This window comes from Lissotriton helveticus, chromosome 8 (genome assembly GCF_964261635.1).
Source record: "Lissotriton helveticus chromosome 8, aLisHel1.1, whole genome shotgun sequence".
NCBI lineage: Eukaryota > Metazoa > Chordata > Amphibia > Caudata > Salamandridae > Lissotriton > Lissotriton helveticus.
The window spans coordinates 317,800,042-317,815,137 of NC_136069.1; the positions used below are offsets into that span (position 1 = coordinate 317,800,042).

The 15,096-nt window shown below is 41.2% G+C and overlaps 1 long non-coding RNA gene across 1 annotated transcript in view; it reads left to right on the forward strand.

Annotated features, from left to right (window-relative positions):
* The first annotated feature begins 712 nt into the window (after positions 1-712).
* LOC144771612 (uncharacterized) overlaps positions 713-15,096 on the forward strand; it is a 56,981-nt gene continuing 42,597 nt past the window's right edge. The window contains exon 1 of the long non-coding RNA XR_013599390.1: positions 713-889. This is a non-coding gene — a long non-coding RNA (uncharacterized LOC144771612). The remainder of the gene's footprint in view (positions 890-15,096) is intronic.

The following is a 15,096-nucleotide window of genomic DNA, read 5'->3' on the forward strand; positions in this document are numbered from 1 at the left end:
CTGTTGTTTATCAATTGTTTGCCCCCTGGTGGGCGTCACGATAGACTCACTTTAAGAGCATTGTGGTTTCTGTAGTTTCCTCTCCATTCCGCTATTCGCTTCCTCTCAAAGAGTGATGATGGAGAGTCTCTGCGCTTGTGGGTTATTCCATTTCGTGATACCCGGCCACAATACTTTTGATTGGGTTGGGACCCAGGACCAGAGTTCAGTCGCCAGTAGTGCCGCTGCCCTCAAATTGCTCTTGCAGATTCCAAGGTTTTGTCCAGACTCGGGCAGTAGTGGCACACTTCGGTTGGGGGTGCGTTGCTCACGGCGGGACCGGCCGTACAAATGCAAACAAAGAACCTCTCTCACAGGAAAAAAGGTGAGCCGCACACATTCACGACATGAGGGAACAACATCCAGTTTAATCGTTCCTTCTGACAAGCGCCGGCATATTGATTACCTTGATGCATTTTGGTCCTCCTGGACCTTTCTCAAAGGGGGAAAGCCAGAGGCGTCGAGGAAACACTCAGTCACAATTTGCTGTTGTTTATCAATTGTTTGCCCCCTGGTGGGCGTCACGAAAGACTCACTTTCAGAGCATTGTGGTTTCTGTAGTTTCCTCTCCATTCCGCTATTCGCTTCCTCTCAAAGAGTGATGATGGAGAGTCTCTGCGCTTGTGGGTTATTCCATTTCGTGATACCCGGCCACAATACTTTTGATTGGGTTGGGACCCAGGACCAGAGTTCAGTCGCCAGTAGTGCCGCTGCCCTCAAATTTCTCTCGCAGATTCCAAGGTTTTGTCCAGACTCGGGCAGTAGTGGCACACTTCGGTTGGGGGTGCGTTGCTCACGGCGGGACCGGCCGTACAAATGCAAACAAAGAACCTCTCTCACAGGAAAAAAGGTGAGCCGCACACATTCACGACATGAGGGAACAACATCCAGTTTAATCGTTCCTTCTGACAATATATATTCATTGATATATATTTAGTCAATGAAAAAAACAAAGGTTAAACCTAGGTAATAGTTAAGAAATTCCTTATATACAATCCGAACTTAAACTATACAAACTGAATAAATTATAAAGTTATTGTTACAGCTTAAACTCTAATTCATGCACCACTAGTTAGAACTTACATTTCTTATTTAGGCACCACCTTCAATTTACAATACGCCGTGCACGTCCATACACATTCCTTTTGTATCAGTTGCCACACCTCGCTTTATCTCCATGCACTGGTGATTCCCTTGAATATTATATAACATCTAGCTTGTGTAATCATAACAGTCATAATAAGATGTATGTCATCAGAAATTACTTCATATCTCATAACAGTGCATGGTCGAGGGAGAGTTAATGTTAATGTAGTGTGGCGATTGATGCGAGAGGGAAATCGGAGGTGCGCAACACCAAACTTTAACATCACATTAAACTTTATTTTTTCACTGAATTTATAGGGTTTTTTAAACATAAGCTAAAATCTTCTTAACATGCTTATCTATAACTTCACTTTGAACTTTGGATTTTCATTAAATTGATATATTCACTGAAAAGCCAAAGAATAAAGTGATGTTATATTTGGGTGAAAACCTCATTTGAAAACATTTTAACCAAAAAAAACACAGAAATTAACCAGGTACAGTTAACTGAAGTCAATATTACTTGCCATCGTACTTGCCCTCTCATCAATCACAGTGTTCTCATCAATAACCCCATTTCAAATGTCCTCAGGGATGTTATAAATGATATTATAGAAAATGTCATGAGTGATGTAACATGAGAGGTCATATGCAGTGCATTGCGAGGGGGCGAGTTATAGTTACACACCGTTTTTTCTCTACATTTATGACTGGAAAAGCAAGAAGCCCACTTCCACACTACTAGTTGTGTGGCCTCCCATTGTGTTTTTTAAAAATTGTGTTTTGGTGACCTGGTCCCACTTGGGGCACCCACATGTTACATTTTTGTTTTATTACTGGCAGCACGGAGAGCCCACTACCGCAGCTTCACACCTTGCAGCATAGAAACTTGCTGGCAGAGGCAGCTGGCAGCTTCCTTCTCCCTACCCATATAATGCGGGCAGGGTGCTTTGGTGTACACCCTGCTGCCCAGTCATGGGAGCAGGAGGGAACACCACAATGTGAAAGTGTGCTATGGCAGCCAAAGATGGGCACCCAAGAACCCTTCCATCACTCAAGGGCCCCAGGGAGATGGAAGTCCCCAGGAACATCTTCTGATTCAGGGAGGGGGCCCTACACATGTTCTCTCTCCAGTTAAATGAAAATACCAAAATGCATTGGCGCCCTTGGCCCTGGCCCACCTCAGAGGGGATTATAATAGAAAAGGGCCGCCCTACTATTTTTAAAATGTTTGTACTTACTAATTCACTTTTTTGGTTAATTTTGGCCCCGGGGTAAAGGTATCCCTACCCTGCGCCTCTATATGCTATTTCTCTTTTTTGGTGACATGGGAATTTAGTTCTGATACAAAAAATGGCTGCCAAATGTCTTTGTTGATATTGACAACAGACAATCAGATATTATCTTTTGATGGACCTGTCCAGTGGTAGTATCACAGTGACAGATGTATATACATTTTGAACCTTAATGTCTTAAAAACTGATGAACAGATATTCACCAAAGCACAAAAAGCTTGTAGCATTGTCTAAAGTGCCTAAGGAAATTTGAATGGGGGAAATTTTTTATTCTTCCCTTCATGCGCTTGATGGCTCACCCCAAAACTTCCCACGAAGGAGCTGAGGCAGATGAACGTTTACCATAATGAAATTGGTATACAACTGATAGGCATATTTAACTTACCTAGAAGTCCATAGTATATGGTACAAAATGTACCCATGGCCTGGAAATTAAAATCCAACAGTGGACTGCAGCACCTATTGTGCTAATCCCTACAGCAGCAGTGCAAACTTGGCTTGAGGCCAACATGTGTAGCCTGACTGCATCAGTGTAAACACTGCAGTTTGACCTATTAAAATAAACCCTTTTGACAGATCAAAACCTCCCTTTTGAATATTAATAAGTCACCCCTACATAGGCCTTGTAGTCCACAAGGCATGGTGCATGCTAATTAAAAGTACAACTTGTAGAAATATATTTTTAACATGTCCTTACACTTACTAGCACCCGAAAGCTTTTTTTTCACCGTGGCAGACCTAGCTGTCCAATCCAGAAACCCAGCGTACAAATGAAAATCTTAATAATGTAAGTGAGGAATGGGACTAGCTAGACAAATAATAAAACAACAATTTTATTAATTATTTACATTCTTCATGGTGAAGTAAGATTTTTAGTAAATATTAAGGGAAGGTAACTTTAGAAAGTTACCTTTTTCCTGCCTCAAGTTCCTGAAGGCTAAATTTGCCTTTGCTCTCCCACCTTGTCCAGCTTGCAGTTAGCATGTTATGAGTGAACAAGGTGTGGAATGCTTTAGAGGATGTAATCTTTAAAAATTCATATCTCAACTTTTACTTATTGGATATTTATCATTTTGGTTTTGTTGTACTCAAATAAAGATTCTCCACTTTTCTTAACTGGTGTGGAGTCTTTATGTGGTGTTTTCACTGTGTTACTGTAATTAAAGTGTTGCACAAATACTTTACACATTGCCTCTTCAGCTAAGCCTGACTGGTCTGTGCCAAGCTACCAGAGGGTGAAAACAGGTTAATTTAGGTTGTGCATTTGACTTACCCAGAACAGGATTGCGGCTCCTGCTTGGACAATGTGTATACTCTGCAAACTAGAAACCTCAATTTCTAACATTCTCCGTTCCTGATTCATAGAATGTAGCAATGTGTTTGGACATACGCCTAAGTTAAATCTAGGTGCTTGAAAAGCTTTAGTAATTGTGCCCTGTACCAGGAGACAAAATACCCAACAAAATTCTTGTGCCCGTGAACATATTATGAGACTGATCTGGGGTCCCACTCTTTAGGTTAAGGTACTGCAAGTAATATCGGAATGTTGCTTGACCAATGTGCTCATGCACATACGTGTATTTGATTTGTGGTTACATATAGTGCAGAACCTGCCCTGGTGACAGGGTGCATGTGAATATGTTTAAATAACTTAAGGTGGTACCCATAGTATTAGTTTATCATCTGTATAGTGGTAGGTATAGAAGTATCACCCATCAGGTTGAGTGTTAGAAATCCTAGTGACACATCAGTTTCACGCTATTTTGGCACCATTGAGGAGATATGTTAGTGTGCTCCACACTTCTTTGCATGCATCAAGTGTGTGAAACATACTCCTCTCTTTTTATTACATTCTAAGTATAGCAGACTAGCAGTCAACTCATAGTTGAATGAAACAATGAATGAATTAAGGATTTGCAAGCAGACTAGATAGGTGAGTTAGTTAAACCCTCAAAACTGACATCTGTGTATAACTTCCAGATCAAGAGATCGAGTCAGCTTTGTAAACCAGACTTTCATCATTCCAAGCCCAATAAATGGTATACCATAACATTAGGTAACAGTTACATGACCAGAAAATGTAAAAACTGTTGAATTCAGAATGATATAATGAATAAGGTCTGTAATATTGTACCACCTACTATGCAGGGAAATTTGATTATCTTTACCTGGGTTTCCATGAGAATATTGCGTGCCACTAACTAATGTTATCCAAGAATCCCATGCTACTGAGAGGATTAACCATTACTTCAGATTCTCATCCCAGAATTAGAAAATGTCATTAAAAGATTAGAAAAACTATTAGCCTTCAAGAATGAATTATTGTGCTGCCAGTTTTTAGCTCAAGAGAAGACATACATTCAGGCTCGAACCAAACCAACCAAGAGCATGTTCAAAAGTATTAATGATGTATTTGATCCAGCAGTAGAGATTAAAACAGTCAATGAATGAGGGGCTTTAAAGACCAGATGAAAAAAAGAATAGTTTCTCAACAGGATGCTTGCTACACCGCACATGTTCCAAATGCAGTGTCTATTTCACTACTTAGCTCCTACACACTACAGTTCCCTGACAGAAGGGTTTTTAGAGTGCTTAATGGCATGCTCAAATTTACATTAAAGAAACCTATCATGATGAGGCGGATGATCAGCAATTGGTCTATTAAATACCGGAGTTGCCCAAATTAAGTTTCATTACCACGAGCAATGGGCATAGACATTAACAAAATGGTCAATGGAGTCTTCATTCATGCATTTTTCAAACGGAAATCTGTCTTTATCATCCTAAACCCCTGCACATAGAGACTGGAGACCACCATGACCAGGAAGACGGTCACCCAGGCCCTCGTCACCAGCCGTCTGGACTACGGCAACTCCCTCTACGCCGGCTCCTCACCCACGCACACAAAGCCCTACACAACCAAGGCCCAGGATACCTCAACAGCCGCCTCAACTTCTACGCCCCCACACGCCAGCTTCGATCGACCGGCCACGCCCTCGCCTCCGTCCCCCGCATCCGAAGACCCACCACAGGAGGAAGATCCTTCTCCTACCTGGCCGCCAAGACTTGAAACTCCCTCACGACCCACCTCCGCCTGACCCAGGACCACCTTGCCTTCAGGAAGAAGCTCAAGACCTGGCTGTTCGATCAGTAGCGGACCCCCCTCCCCTAGCGCCTTGAGACCCTCCGGGTGAGTAGTGTGCTATATAAATGCTTTGATTGATTGATTGATTGATTGACTGGAGGTTTCTTGTGAAAGGAATTGTTAGAAACTCCCTGGCTCTTGAGCAACAGAGGCATGTACTTTTGTGATCACTGGGTCTGATGAAGAAATAAGATGTCTGCTCTTTCTTTTCACATACGTTTCATCACTTTCCTTTTGATAATTATGCTCTTCAGACCTTGACATTTCAAGAGCCAAGTTTCTAAATATCTCCCATGATGTCTAAGGGCCTGATTACGAGTTTGGCGGTATGGCACTGCACCACCAAACGCATGGTTGGGCTGCCTGCCAGAGTACGAGTGATTCTCATGTCTGGCTGGCTTTTTCCTGGATGGTTCTAATGGCTCCAAAAACAGTTCCTGCATGGCATGCACTGAAAAGTCCATGCCGCGCAGGAACTGGGGTACACATGTTGTACCTCTCAGCATGCACCCCATGGGGCAGAGGCACAAGGGGCCCTCTAGGGCCCCCTGTGCTTTCTCTCTGCCACAGTTTCATGGAGGAGTAATCGCCATGATAACCGAGGCGGAGAGGAAACTCGTAATATGCTTGGCGGGACCATGCAGTTCCGCCAAGCATATTGCTGCCTCCTGACCATCGTAACGCCACCAGGGAAAGATGGTTCCCTGGCGGCTCAGTGGGGCAATGGCGGTGTGATTGCCCTAATTATAAAATTGTAATTGTCATGTAATGCTGATGAGATGCTATACTTGGTTTCAGAAACAGCATGGTCTGCACATGAAGCACACAATAAACTAGATGAATTAGATGATGAGTGTGAGGTTGACATCAGCAAAATGAAAAATGTGAGATGGAATTGCAAATGTATTTGACTTATGATAAAAAAACAGAAACTGGGTTTGAGGACTTTAATAGCTTACATTAAATATTTAATTGGGAAACCAAGGGAATGGAATGACAAAGAAATATGGAGAAAGGTGGAAGAGAGTGACAGCAAAAAAAAAAGAAAGCAAAATAATCAGAAAGGAATTCAAAGGAGTTAGTCAGTGATTCAGAGGCAGAAGCAATTGTGGAGTTTCAGTTAGGGGAGTACATATAGAGAATTTAGTGCATATGCCTTGGACAAAAGCTTATCTTTATGTTGTATTCAAATGGCTAGATACTGTCATAGGCAGTTCCACTCAGGGCATAACTCAATGGTCAGAATTTATAGGAACTATTGGTAAAATGTACATTGAAGAAATGTTGCTGAAAGTTTGTGTTCTAGATGTTTGCACTGGCAGAAGAATAATCAGAGCAAGAAAACTACAACAATCATGAACCATATTGGCAAATCATAAGGCCCATTTGCACAACTCCAAGCAGGCTTTTTGGAGATGCCAGTTTGTAATGGTCTGACATATATTCTTGTAATTGTCTGCTTGTTTTGTAAATGGGTTTCGATTTATCCTACCCAGAGATCACACTGCCTTACTGCTGCCAATGGTTTGTTGAGGTACTTGATACAGCAATTCAAAATACCAACGTCTATTGAGACACTCGTTCAGATGTTGCAGTTGATTTACACCACTTTCCTAACTGATCAGAGGTTCCATTGTAATTATTATTCTTAATCAGCTGGAGTGGTTGGGAGGATGAGTAGGACTTTCAAAAACACATGGCCCAAAGTTTGTGCTATTACTGGTTTGAAATGAATGACCTAATGTTCGTCCTCTCATTTTGATGAGCATCAGATGTGCTTGATAAAAAGAATGGCCTGAAACCCCATGAGGTGATCATGGGTAGAGCAATAAGATTTGCTTATATTTATTTGGCTGCACTTGTTTCTATAATGTCATTGTGCTAGATTACTGCAAATGGCTGATATGGCGAAATCTGTCCCTCACGAGGTGAACTTGGCAACTTAAGCAACAAAAGACATATAGTGCCAAGATTTGAGCCCTCGCAACTGGGTTTTGGCCCAAAGAAATGTGAAGAAAAACTGCTTTAAGAACACTGAAAGGGGCCATTGCAATTGATCCTGAAAACAAACACTGCTGAAGAGTGTGCCGGAATCCCGCAGTGGAACCGCTCCTCACACACAAAAAAGATGAAGGTGGTGGATGAAAAGGTGATGAAAACAACTACTTATTCAGAGAGTTAAGCTCAAGTTTGCAGCGAGGATCCAGAGGAGGAGAAAGTTTTGAAACTCATGAAGGTGCAGGTGAAAGTGGTGAAGAAAACAAGGCCATAGAAATCCAGATTGGTGAAAGTGAAAGTTCTGATGAAGGTCCTGGTACCTCTACCACAGGCGTTCAACGTGAGGATCAGAATGCAGAGCTGCTGCAGAGTAAATATCAAATTCCTGAGTTAAAAAGAGGTAGTCTCTGATCCAAAATATGAGAGACTCCAGCCAAGAAATTGAGTCACAAGGAACCTAAGAGACAAAAAGCAATTCACAGGGAATCGACCAACTGATCAGGGTTTAAGTTCTTCAGTAAATAGAGAAAAGTCAATATTGAATGAAAAAGAGAAAGCACTGTCAATAAGAAAAACAAGAGAGATTAAAAGCCAATAAAGGAAGATTCTGAAGGTTTTGAATTATACTCAGTAAGTAGTGAAGCTAAATCACCACTTTCAAGAAAGAAAACCCCAAATAAAAATTATACATCACCTGATGTGTATATCTAGCAACAGTGAAGAATAATCAGACCCAGAGATCTTCAGTCCTGTAAATTGTTATCAATAATCTTTTGAAAGAGAGAATGACTCAATAAAGGAAGAAAAACATAACCACCCTGAACAATTCCACAAAAACTGGTAAAAGATAGATTTAAACAGAATGCAGAATTGAATCTTAAAGAGAAAAGAGTGTTTTGAAGTTTTATTTTGATTATTATTTTTAAAGACATAAGAAGAAAAGAAGAAACCTATTATTTCTTCAAAGAAAATTTTGTTCATTTGGAAATATTGGAGCTACATGATATCTTTTGTTTTTGGGGTCAACAGAAAACGGAATACAGAAAATTCTGTAAAATTATTAGTTTGTCCAATTACTGATACTAATAATCTTAGTTGGCCTGTTGTTGTGCCTACGTTCACCGGTGAGATACATCACCACAAGAGTTAAATTAACCATATTACATAATGAAGTGAAACATAATGCATTGACAAATTAGGAAAGCTTAGGTAATGGATTTCAAGATACATTATGCAAAAATGTTGATAGAATATGTGTGAAGATAATGAATATTAAGAACTGCTTTGTATGAATCCTTGTTCCCTCTTCTGCAGGTGAAGATTCTACTTGCATGCATCTTCCAATTTTGTATAGTTACCCATGTATAGTGTTTGTTAGTATATCTAATAATACCAAAATTGTATTTCCTTATTTGTCAGAGTTCAACATTTTGCCTGGCACTAAAGATGAAAGTACTAATAAGTGGTTTAAATAAGGTACCCGTTTTAAAATTATTGCACAAATTGAGCAAGGAACTAAATCTACTAAACTGGGATATGTGTCTGGGTAAAGAGGATCATGAGTTCATTATCGAATACAAGGAAGGGAGAATGAAGATCATGAGAGGTTAGAGAGATGTAAGAGAAATAATAGAATAGATTAAAGAATAAGAAAAATTTAGATTGTTGAATTTGCATCCTCGATTGGCAATATAACGTGAGGAAACGTAAAATGTGCCTGGTACTTCATGAGCCTTTGAAAGGTGGCAAGGCTGAATATGTGAGGGAGAGTGAGTGTGAAAGAATTAATTTTTTTGAATGGAGGAGAGCTGATTTTTAGAGGAATTAATTACATGTTTGGTAAGACTGCTTGTTTCAATTTGCCCCATTTTTAGTTGGATCTTGTTGTCATGCTTTAATGTTTCCTTGAGTAAATTATATGAAAGAACTGGATGATGCAGTAGGTTTGAGGAGAATGAAACGTGGATTTGGAAGGATAGTACAAACTATGGGGCCGATTAGGATGGCGGATAGATTGCCACCGCCATGCAGGCGGTGGCGATCCGTTCGCCATCTGTGCCCGTCCGCCACCAATTTCCCTGCCGCCATATTACAATGGCGAGGGGGAACACGGCGGACAGAAACTCCGTCCACCACTTTTCCGCCCCGGTCGCCTTGTGGCTGGGGGGAAAAGGGTTCATATGGCTGGCGGTGTCTTCCAGACACCGCCAGCCATATTACGATGGCCGGATGCAGATGCCTTTCCGTGGCGGCATGGCATACAGGCTTTGCTTTGGGGGCCCGTTGCGGGCCCCCAGGGTGAAGGAGGGGTGGGGGGTACACATGGGGGGTACCTATGGTACCCCCCTGCGTTTCACAGTACAACATGGCAGGCATCGCGCGGTAACAATAATTAAATAATTAAAAATATCAAACATTTTCAGTTCTTAATTCACTTTTCGTAATGATCCCCTATGAAAACTTTACGATCGATACCAATCTAAAATTCTTCTATACCTTTTATTGAATTAAACTCATTAAAATACATACAAATAATCAGTGATAGTGAGAAAATACAAGAGAATAACAATCCCAAAAGTGGGTCCGCCATATCATCCTATTTCCACACACTTATACTACTAGATCATGTTACTAAAGAATCTTAAATGGATGTATCCAAAGTCCAGAACGGTTCATTTTACCATCATTGGATCTTCCGATCACTCTTTCCTTATCCATCTGTATTATCCATTGCCTCCAGGAAAATGTTTTTTCTTGCATAAAAGACACTCCATAAAAAGCATGACAGTCTTACACATGTATGAATAGTCGGTAGTGACTATAAAAAAAGATATGCTGGTGGACACTGGATGAATGATTGCAGTTTTAAAAGACTTATTATGTAGTATGTCCTCCACTTTTTATAAAATTTACACAAGAGGACAACATGCATTGTGCTCTGTGTTGAGGAGCCATCACAGGGGCATGTGTATAGGTTTGGGGACCAGTCATTCAGTTCTGGAAAAATAATCATACAATGAAAAACATTCATTCTAAAACGAGTTAAAATAAATCTGTGCTTTTGAATCGGCACGATTCTCAGTTATAATTGTTTATCATAGCTAGTTAAAATATACTGGTTTCTTAAAACAGTTGGTATTACAAATTCTGTGGACATCCTTATGTTCTCTAGGTGTTTTATACAATCAGCTTTTAGATTTTTCCTATTGATTTCATCTAGAGATTCGGATGCCCCAAATCCTGACAGAAGGAATCTATATACCTCGGCATTCCATTGTTGGATGACAAAGAGGAAAGGAAGATGGCGGATTCGATTCCACATTAGAGAGCACTCCTCTCCTGCGACCCTCAGGTGCTCACCTGTGCTTTCTTTCCAGGGGCTAATGATACAGAAGAACTTTTGGCCATGATGAAATAAAAACACAGCACCCGTGCGAACTTTGCAGACGGCGAAGGGGTGTAAACAAAGGGGAAAACAACCTACTTCTAATGTGCTGGATCACGTTCCTCCGGAAAGTGGTTTACGCCAATCGAGTGGCTTAGGTGGTTCTCGCTGGAACTGCTCCAACCTCCCTCAGCTGATTCTGGGATAATCACAGGCGGCAGTCATGAGTTGGCATTCCCGGAGGTCGTTACAGGCAAAAAGATGGCACCACCGCGTACTGCTAAGGGGCGAAGCGCCGTGGCGCTGTCAGCAGAGGCTGATGCAGCTGGCGTGGCTGTGGGGGGCCGGGACGAGAGAACATGAAGCAGTGCAGATGAAGAGCTGTGAGAGGATGAAGCAATAATTAAAGGCATTCCTAGCTGTGATGATGAGCTTAATATGCACCCAAGGCTGGGAAAGCCGATACTGAAGCTTCTGCAATCCGGTAAGGCAGTAGACTTATTATGGTCCTGTGACTCTGAAATTCCTAATTCAGGATCTGCAACGGTGGAGCTTCTAAGCATAATATTGTTGGAGAGTATTGGAGGTGAGGTAACCCCAGAAATTCTTGACGCTTTTGAGAATAAGGCAAGGATTGTTAAAACGCCTGTAAAATTGCAGAAAGATACAGAGAGTAATGCTAGTAATGCTAACAATGGAGTGACTGAGTTGTCGGAGCATTCAAGTTGCAACTCTCCGGGTACTGACTATATTCTCGTTGCAAATGGCAGTTCTCTTATAGATAAAGAACCATCGAGTGCTGCTCAAGATTTAGGGCTAGGTCACACTCATCCTGCAATGGAACCAGCTAAACAGTCAAATGCGGCAAACTATACCTTAAGAAGTCATATCAATGACACAGGTGCCCTTGGCAGCCCGAAGGCTTCCCCTTCAGTGGTAAAAGGAGCAAGGTCAAAGAGGCCAAAGGTTATAAGGACTGGCAAATGAGGTAAAGGCCGAGGTGGTGGAGTTAAGACCCAAGGAGCTAACGCGATGGAACGGCTGAAGGAGGCACCTGTTAATGCTGCAAAGTTGGCCCCTGGAGTCAGTCCCCTACGCAAATGGGTTGCTACAAAAGGCAATGTAAAGGCAATCGTATCAAGGTTGTCTAATTCTGGAAATATTGGTGGTACGATTGGAGCTGCATTTGTGAATGGAGAAGTAGCTGCGCCTAACACAGATTAACTATTGCTGGCGGCAGCTGTAGGGGCAATAGTGATCCGGCACAATGACTTTAATGATCAGGATGGGACATGTAGTGGTGTGAATAATAGTCTATTAGGCTTCCCAGTTTTGTTGGCAAAATTAACAGATCAAACAGCTCAGTCAGCTCACTCGGTGCAAGCAGTGGAGAACCAATCCTCTTGTTATTAAATACCTACACCAATGGCTATGAGCTCATCATCTTTGTTATAAGGAGTCTTAGAAAAAGAAATAACTGTTAGTAGTCAACGGCTGGCTTAGAGCTAAAATAAAATAAATGCAAGCTTTGGCAGTCCAGCGAGCGGGAGCTCAAGAGTATTACCAACAGGCTCAAGTGGATAGTCAAGAAATAAAGCAAACATTGTGAGACGTCACATCTAGAGTTACTCTCTACTGAGGTCACGGAGTTGCAGGGGTGAGTCTCAGCAGTCGAGTACATTCACAGTAATGAGGATCATACAAGCAAAGCTAGAAGACTTGGAAAACCGCTAACGGCGACAAAATCTAAGGGTTTTTGGCATCCTGGAAGGGAGGGAAGGATCAGACCCTCGGGTGTTTATTGTGAATCTTTTTCAAAGAGCTTTTCCCGATTTGGCTGACTGAAACATGGAAACTTTGGTTCAGCGAGCACATAGGCTACCACTGTTCATATCTCAGGCGAAGCAAAACAGGTCCAAATAAAGGAGCGTCTCTCTGCCCCTGTAAAGGTGGGTACGATGGCAATTTTTGTGAGATCAGATTTATGTAAACAAACTATGGATTAACGATTGTGGCTGCGCCAAATGGTGAAGGAAGTGTGTTCACAAATTTTCTTACAAGAGCCTGCGCGGTTTAAAATTTTAAAGGATGTCCGACTACATTTCTTTTCAAAGGAGAATGAAGCTCAGCAAGCTCTATCAGAATGGCAAGCCATGGTCAAAAGAGGACTGAATAGGCCTGTTGATTGAAGACATTAATAAGGAGTATACAAAAAAAATGAATGTTTTTCTTTTCACCATCTGTCGATTATTTCTGCCTGGTTTGGCGCAGGGAAGCTTATTCTCCAAATAGTCTAATACTTGCAGAGTTTGGCATCTTAAGTGCTGTTACTTATCGTTATTAGATGTCATGAAAATATTTTCTTTTTTCTTGTTTTTTCTCTGGGAGGGTATAGGCAGGTGGGCGGGTGGGGGGGCGGTAGATTGCAGATCTTGCGGGGGTGTGGGGAGGGAATGCTCTCCCTATGCTGCCAACTTGGGACAGAAGAGAAGGGGGTGATTCCTTTCTGTAGGTACAGGCGGGTGGATTGAGTGGAAAGGAGACCTGTGGGAGGGGGGCAGGGTGGGTAGGTTAGAAATAGCCATAGTATATTTAAGGTAGTATTGGTTGAGCACAAGGTAGGGCAGAAGGTTGAGCGCAAGGTGAGAGGGAGGTGTAAAAAAAGGGATTTGCAGCTTGTTTTGTTTTATAATATTGTTAAATGTCGGATTTAAAATGTATGTGTTGGAATGTGTCTGGGCTTAACAATGCAGGCAAACGCCGCTTGGTAGCAGAGGAGCTCCAGGTGTTTAAGCCACATATATTGGGGTTGTCTGAAACACATCTTGCTTTTAAGGATAGAAAATATCTTGAGCAGTTGGGATATGACACGATTGTGCGTACCTCGTAATCAACTTCTATCCGAGGGGTGGCTATTTTGAAATTGAGAAAATGTTGCATTACGGTGCTCCAAACTAAGACTGACTCTAAAGGGAGGTGGGCGCTATTACAGATTTTGGTTCATGGGCGTAAATTTACAGTTTGGCATGTTTACGGACCTAATGTTGATTGCCCTGATATTTTTGTGTATTTGTGTTCTGAAATACTGGATTGGGCAGGGGAGCTGATTGTTAAGGGGAACTTTAATTGTATCTTAGATAAAAAATTAGATACAACTAATACTTTATCCCGTGGTAGAATGGGTAGGACTAGGGCTGCTATTATGGACCTTCTAAGTATTAATCAATTGGAAGATGCCTTGAGAAAATTAAACCCCTTGGTGCCGGGGTATACATTTTACTCCCATCCGCATAAAACATACACTAGGATAGATATGATTTTTATAAACAGTAGGGCTCTTAAAAATGCATATATTGAGATATGCCCCATAATAACATCCGATCATATTCCAGTGATGCTAACAATATGGGCTCAATCTGGGATCAAAGGTGCAGGGGAGGATTTACATTCCCTAGACACCTTTTGGGTAATCAAGAAAATGTGAGACATATGCAAGGAATATTGGGGGAATATGTTGAGACAAACTTAGGCACGGCGCCCCTACCGACAGTTTGAGACTGCATGAAGGCTTTCATTAGGGGGGTTACATTGCAATACATTATAAAGCAGAATCGGCTGGGGTTATGCCGACGGGAACAGGAATATAGAGTTTATTTAGATTGTGAACTAAAACATGCTACTATATATGTAAAGTAACACTCCCAGGCATATACCAATTACACAATAGATTAAACAAACAAACTAGTACAGTTTAGAACAAATACATTTTTAATAAGATTTAAAAAAGGATAAAGAGACAACACTAAAAATCAGTGCATTGATTACAATTAATAAAACATTCCTATAATTGTACATCTGTTTATACAAAGGATTTCAAATTAAAAAAGGGAAGATTAGATGGCATCCGGTCGACGCGTTTCAACATAAAAATATGTCTTCATCAGGACATATACCATCCAGTTTCTGTAAAAAAGATCACAACAATATTTTACTTATTTGGCCTCCTAACGTAGTATAATATAGCTGAACTAGTTTGGATTTGTTTACACTTTCTATCGGTAAAAACAATACTTTCACATTCTTGATATACCGCTTTCTTTTCACAAATATTTTACACCTATACAGAAGAGGGTTATGCAAGGTCACTC